Genomic DNA, 8,111 nt, shown 5'->3' on the forward strand with positions numbered 1-8,111 from the left:
AACAGTGCGTGGGCTGGAAAGGCGATGCTTGCGGTTTAAACTGTTGAACAATAGGTGACCTTCTGAACAGGCGACATCACTATTGGGCAGCTGACAGTTGCATTCAGGGGATTTGCGTGCAGTTTGTTAATGGGTGCTGCCTGCCTGATTCGATAGAATGAGGCCCCCACAATATAGGGCCCCATACTCAAGAGGCAAATAGGAAGTCAGTTGGTCATTCAGTTAGCCCTCCTATTGTATGTGGGAAAAGGCAACGAGTTTGTAGCCCATTAGAGAGGTTACATCTTCAGGGCCCATGACCTGTTCCTATTTATATACTGTTATGGGGTCATATCCCATGACTGGGAATGAACACTCAATCACGCAACGGGTCTGTACTGTGGTTGTTTTCTTTTTCCAGACCGGCAGCAGGTTTACTAAAGTTAGAGCTTCATGACATAATGTATCGACACCTGTATCAAAAAGTTTGCAGGAGAAAATAGCAGATTTTTGAGAATTGTAGGTGTTAATGAATCAAATGAACTAGGTCTCCAATGCTTTCTTTCCCTTAATATGTTTTTATGGTACTTTAGGTGACTATGTGTGGACAAGCAATAATTTAGCTGAGGAGATTAATGTGTTTATCACTGTTCAATGGCTTGTTTTGTCTCACTGTAGGGGTTGGCTCAGACTAAAACAGTCACAGCAGATTCGAGGCTTCAAACTGAAACATTTGGCAGGGTGGCATGTCAGCGCTGATGAGGGATAACACTTTCTATAAGAACACCCTCTTTTGTCTGCAATTGGGCCCAATCTTAATTGTTCATCATTAAACCGCGGGCCCCACCAGTGCTTCTCTCTGTTACGCCACGTTAGAGCCGTGATTCCTTGCTTTGCGTGCTAGGTTTTAGGTGCCAGTCAGCACGTTCACTGTGATTTGTTATTCTTCAATGACGGCCGTAGCTTAAATCAAACTGAGCTCCGTGGACTATAGAGAGACAAAGACACAGAGTACACCGAGAGGGATCAGGGTTGATTAGTTTGTATTGGTAATTCATCTACGCAAACAAATTCACTGATTTGTATACATGACCACACACAGGCAAACTGGAAATGATGCCTTTAATACAATAAGTGAAGGCCTGCAGTCATGAGACAGTGTTGGCATTTTTTAAAAGTCATTGAGGACAATAGTTACAGTACTTCTACAATAAGAACTTTAATATTACATATTTGGCTTTAAAAAATACTGCTACAGCAACACAGAGTTTAATCATTTCCCTTTTTATTTTCAGGTTATAAGTATAAGTTATACTGTAAGTATATATAGATAGGTAGATAGATAGTTACTTTATTAATCCCACAAGGGGACATTTTTTCACTACAGCAGCCTTTATGGTACAAATAATTTGTTTCACTACAGCAGCATACTACTTCAGATGGAATGATATTCACCAAAATATTGTTAGAAGTTGACATTCAAAATACAGTTTAACTTGACAATATTTATATATTTTACTACATCTGTTCTTAATAAGAGACACTTATTCTGTTATTTTCCTAAAAATAACATAAAGATGAGATCAGACATTTCAAGAAGTTATTTAACATGTTTACAATTATAAAAAGACAATCATCAATCAGTTGTTGAGACATTTCACTCAAAACCACAAACAGTCTGGACCAAAGAAATGTGATAATTCTACTAAAGTAAATATTTATTCACTTTCATATTGTGTAAGGACCACTGAACCAGTATTTTCTGCAGTTGCAGAAACACAAGTATAATAACCGCTATTCCTCACTTGATTTGTCAAACTTTGACAACATATTTTGATGATCCTCGTCATACATGTTTTAAAATTGTTACCATTCCTTTTCCCGAAACTAAAAAATCCAGAAGTCAGGAATACGCAATATGCAAATATATTTAGTTTCAAAAGTTGAAATTCTGGACACAAGATATTTAATTTGCATATTTCATTTTGCTTGTGTGTACACATGTTCAACTCATATTTTAGGTGAGCACAGAGAAATTTCAATGTATCACCATTTCACCAATCTTGGAGCTTGGTGAAATGCTATGGCCAGCCGGCTGCCAGTTTGAATCCCTGGGACAGACTTAATCTCCTATTGTCCAAGTCTAACAACTCAATGGCCGACAGCCTACAGTATCTGTGAAATAAAGTTTACAGGTGGAACTGGAAAAGAACACGAGGCCTCAATAGACTTTCCGTGCATAGATGCATAGTTTAAAAGAGATAACACTCTCATGAACACAACTTTCAAACTTTACATTTAAGGATGACTAATTCTGCCAGACTCCTCTTTTGTCCATATGGCCATGCTTCTTTACATTTAGCTCATGAAATGAGAAATGCCTGATTTCACACTCTGCTGTCCTCTTTACCACCCTCAAAGATGTCTGGGACTGCATCTAATCAGAGTGTGTGGGAGGTCACAGTACTGATGGGGAGTGAGGGGGAGGATGTTCAAAAAGACGGGGAACTATGTCTTAATATATATTTGCATCATTCCTCAGAGAGCCACTGGGTGAGACTTTGAAGATTTGAGCACTTAGCAAAACAGTGTTTGCTTTGAAGATATGATAAAAGAGGAGACGAAGCTATTGGGAAGAAGGAAAGGACATGGAAGACTGGAAGAAGACTGGGACATGAGGGGGATGAGGGCATGAAAGGAACTGATCAGGAGGTGATAGGAGAGTTGGAGGAGAGAAGTTGAAGCGAGGAGGAGGAGGAGAGGGCTGACGAGAATGTGGATGAACCCTGACTGAACACAGTTTGAGGCCTGAAGCGCTGTTCATCAATCTGAAACACCCTCTCTCTCCCTCCCTCAGACGTTAACTCTAACTAATAACTTAAGATAAAGGTTTTTGATGAGGGTCTGTTTTCATCTTCATTTTCAATGTGGTGGTAAAGGAAGGCTGAGGGACTCTCCCCTTTTGAAAGTGAAGGCACAGAAGGACTTTGAATGACCCTCCATCGTCTTAAATATTGTGTTCAATGCAAACATGAAGTTATTGTCCAGCTATTAGAAACATTTTGTACATACAGTATATTTCCCTTTTGTTGTTCATGTGTGGACTTGACCACATTTGCCAAGAAGAAACTCCAGTCTGAGAGCAGTAATATAAGAGGAACTGTATCTCTGTGGCATTATTAGGTTAGCCAAATATGGTGACTAATAAAAACAATAATGAGACTGTGTGTGGTGATGTTCCAAAACAATCCACACATAACATAATTTGGTCTAAAACCTTGAGGAGATGGTTATCCTGTACGGACGCGGTTTCATAGTCAGACCAAAATCGGTGCTGAGATCCAGCTCCTGACCTGGAACATTTTCAATCCGCAGCCCGTGGAGCAGCGTAGTGAGAAACACAAACATCTCCAAACGTGCAAATCCATCACCGAGACATCGTCTCTTCCCCATGCCGAAGATGAGAACCTTCTCCGTCAGCTCCTTGTTGAGGAGTCCCGAGGAACCCAGGAAGCGTTCGGGACTAAATGTGTCCGGGTCACCCCAAAGATCGCTAGGAAAGAGTGAAAAAACATGAAGATCAATGAAGCAATAAAACAGAAAAAACACATTCTCCTCATCTGAAAAGGTGTTGAATAACTTAACTCTTTACTGATACACTAACATGTCTTGTGAAAGTCAAACGTATAGCTACTTACAGATCATGATTGACTTGATACTGGTTAATGAAGACACATGTATCTTTGGGAATGAAGTATCCATTCAGGGTGATGTTTCTCGTAGTACTGAAGGGGACAAAACTAGAGTTAAGTTCTAACAACAATACATACAACTGTAAACATGAATGTACTGTAAACAAAACTACTGTCTTACCAGTGAGGAATGGTGAAAGGGACGTATGAAGCATGACGAAACACTTCATATATGAACGCCTCCGTGTAAGGCATTTTGGGCTTATCTGAAAACATGGGCAGTCTGGCTGTGCCGATGTGGTCATCTACGAAAGAGAAAAAAACATTACAATGTTACTGAAGACTGGGAAGCTTTTTTATTTTATTTTACAAGCTTTTTGTACTCTGACGTATCTTATATGTAGGTGCTTTTTTAAGCCCCTGACACTTAACCTGCATCTCAGTTTCTGGGCTGGAGAACGCATCCCAGGAGGAGAGGTTTGTCCTTTGAAGGACATGAAGGCCAGGCCGACCTCTTAACACTTGTGAACCCAAATGTGATGGTCTGTCCTTACAGAAACCAAAACTAAAGGTGCATTTAGGTGCAATTTATAAAAATCTAACATTTCTGAGTTTTTCACAAGGATGTTGCCCTAAATGGCTGACAAAAGAGCAGTGGCATGCTAGCGTTCCATGTTCCATGATAGCTGATAACTTTTATGAAACAGGACCTGTGATTATGTCTACGTATAAGAACAAACACTGGTATATTTCCAGACTTCATGAGTTGACCACAGGATCATGGGGTCTTGAAGGATACAGTCTCTGAACTGGGTTGCAGGTTATGTCAGTGTTTGGCCAGAAGAGCCCTTGACGTTTGGATCTGCAATGACATCAAGTCATTCTTTAGCTTTATAATAGCTTTATGATATAACTGCATCATCATTAGTCTTCCTCCTACACTTCAACCTGTCTGTAAATATTATTATTAAGCCCGATGGATAACATACAGTGTGCTCTGGCACAGGCAGTTTTACTGCCTTGTGCCACAAAGCCACACTGAATAATAAAATACACAATTTATGAATAGGTAAAATATCACTTTATTGTATCAGAACATTGTATTAGAAGTGAAGGGGGGAGGAAGAGGTAGCTATACTCTTCTGCATATCGCCTGCATCAGGCTGTAAAAACATGACTGCGGTTCCTCCTGCCGTTTTCTCTCGCTCTGTCTTTCTTCTTCTTTTCTTCCATTTCTGTCTTCATCTTGCACAAGTCTGTTTCTCTATCCACCGTCTTGCAACAGAACCATCTAGACTCCTCCTTTAGTTGTAAACAGATGTCCTCCAGGAGCCTGTTTTCTTTGTTCAACCTTCGTAATTCTATCTTCCGCCTCTCAGCCATGGCCTTGTTTTCGTCCTTCAACTCTCGGAGTTCCGTCTCATTGCTCTTTAGGTTTTCATCCACCTGTTTCAATTCCTCCCTCAATTCTTGTTTTATGGCCAGCTCATTATTAAACTTCACACCGAGGGCTTCGTAGTGGGACTGCCAAGCTGCTATTCTGGAGTTCATGGTCGATTCTTTGTGTGCCAGGTCCATGGTGGACTTCTTCTCCAGAGCGTTGTATTTAGCAAGGATGGCCTCATGTTCAGCTCTTTCGCTTCTCAGCTGATTTTTCAGCTGCACAACCCCAAGACTCTCCAGATCCGCATGGCTTGTTCCGGCTTCACCTTCGCAGACCCTGCTGCAGAAACTCTCCCTTTCAATCAGAGATGGTTTCTGAAATCCCCGCAGGTTGCTGAGTTGATTTATCAGACTGGTGATCTCGTTGTTATTTTGAGTGAGAGCCGTTTCAAGATCATGTACTTTTTGGGGATGTCCTTGACGGTCCTGAGGCTTGTTTGCCTCTTTCAACTCTCGGAGTTCTGTCCCCTGGACCCGTTGTGTCTCAGCCAGGACCTTGAATTCGTCCTCCACCTGTTGAACTTTTCTGAAGATCAGATCCACCTGCTTGCTACTTATGAGTGTGATGTCAGATTTAGTAGTGGACGGCAAATTAGTGGGACTGATATAAAACAATATTTAAAGAATCAGCATCCACCAATAAAGGGATTCTGGTCCCTGACATGCACATTGCACCTGAGGCATGTGGGTCAAAGGAACACCACAGCAACCTACATTAACACTCATGCACTTACGTTTACAGCCCAGAAATAGTCAAAACTGAGGTCTTTTTTTATTAGTCACACCTTTTACATTGCAACCAGAATGTGTCATGTGTGTAGGCAGGAAATAAATGTTAAAGATATTTTCTACCACTGCAAGTTGACAGGAAGGGATTGTGTGGTGATAAAGACATGGTAATCAGTAACTGGGAAAACATTATCTGTGTGAATGTTGTTTGGAGGCATGCCAGAGTTTGTAGTTTTGGCAGTCAGTAGTTAAATACAACCTTTGACAGTTAATAGTAAATCCAAAATAAAAGCCATGTGCCAGCATCGATATCGAAAAATCTTTATTTCGGTCTCAACAAAAAGCTGTCACTCAACTGTGTGTGCACTCTCCTAGATGTCGGAATTGTAAACCACGTCCTGTTTTTATAACCATAGAAACCTAATATCTCTGCCTTCTCTGACAATATGATATACTGTAGATAATAATAAAATGCACCAATCATAAGCATTCAAATGAGTTTTCTCATTCAGAATCATGATGGTATGTCTCTTGCCTGCTTTACTCCTCCCACACTAAAGTGGAGCCCCTCCCCCCTCCTATCTGCAACGGGGCCCTCTCAGGTAAGGCTTACAGATGCCGCGGTCACATGCACCACCTGTGACTCGCCTCTCCATCGTACGAACAGTGTCGCCACCACATCTGTATTCACCGTGAAACCCATTCTCATTCGTTAATCCAACTGTCCTCTTTATGAAATCCTTGCATGTGGTCGTCCCTGTGGAATGCCATTCACTGTGAGGGTCTCCGGCCATTTTACTGGGGATGAAATGATTAAATAATTCCTCGAAGTATAGCCATTTCAGTTCTGTCATGATCCAGGAACATTGATCCACCGTGAGGTTAATCTCCCTCTGTCATCTACTCACGTGCTTCAACGTGTGAAGCACATCATACTTTTCTGAAGATCAGATCCACCTGCTTGCTACTTAGGTTTTCAGTCAAGTTCTTCCTCTCGATTTTCTCACGCTGAAGTTCACCTTCTTTCCTTCTCAGGTGGCATTTCGTCATTTCGAGCTCCTCAGAAAGACTTTCATTTGCTTTTCTTAGATCCATGATCTCAGAGTCGCTCTGCTGGATCTGTTCCTCCATCTGGTTCACCTTCCTCTGGTGCTCAGCCTGAAGTCTGTCCAAGCCGTGTTGGTTCAGAGCGTTGCATTTAGCAACCTCCAGAGCGTTGCCTTTAGCAACCAACGACTTTATCCGACAGCTGATCTCGTCGTTAGCTTGAGTGAGAGCCGTTTCCAGATTATGTACTTCTTGGGGATGTCCATGAAGGTCCTGAAGATCCTCATCCTCATTTATCTGGTTGTATATTATATCCATGGAACTTTCTGTAGCAGCCATGATACAAAAAAGACTGGTGTCTGTTTAAGACTGTAGACGCTGTGGTGGACTGTGACCGTCAACACTAATATTGATATGAATTAAATAATCTGTCTGTCAAGTAGTTTGGTTTGGAGTTTCAAAGCAGAGTTTTTAAATTTTGGCCAGTTGCTTTGATGCGATGTCAGAGTATGTACAAATACATTCCATCGCCATGGATACATTAAGGACTACAAACCAACATGGTGTCCAGCCAAAGACTACACTGTAAAAAGTGATTTTACTTGTTTGTTCATTTTAGAATATTATTCTGTCAGTATGACAAAATATTATTGAAGTTGTCGTGATAACACGGAATTACTAGTTAGCAACATCTCAATGACAAAACAAATGTTAACCTGAAAATTCACATTTAACTGAATTAGTAGTGTATCAACTTGACCCCGTTGGACCCGAGATCCCCCCACGGGGGGCTGTTTTAGAGTGTGCAGCATTCAGCGTGTCGTATAAAGCATTTTTCATAAAGAAATATGATTATTGCTCCAGACATATTAAATATCGAATTAACGGGAAAAGTCCGAGCAACATCATCATACCAGCCATTGCAAACACAATTATACATGAACTAATATCATATCTGGACGATATCTAGAAGATTTGCCACAATTTTGGCCAAAAATGGACGATCTATGCTCACTCTATGGCTCTCTCATCACGGAGCATGATCGCACATGGCGGATGAACACATGCAGGAGGGGCACGATTCGACCCGGAAACGCACAGCGGCGTCCAAATTACTCTCTTTCAAACCGTTCAAAAGTTATGGGTATGCATGCCAACATCAGCCGCAGGTCACGAAAAAAAAAATTGGGTAAAAAAACTTTTGACGGTTTTGGCGATGTT

This window comes from Anarhichas minor, unplaced genomic scaffold, assembly GCF_050575085.1.
Source record: "Anarhichas minor isolate MPS153535 unplaced genomic scaffold, ASM5057508v1 ptg000030l, whole genome shotgun sequence".
In the NCBI taxonomy this organism is placed as follows: domain Eukaryota; kingdom Metazoa; phylum Chordata; class Actinopteri; order Perciformes; family Anarhichadidae; genus Anarhichas; species Anarhichas minor.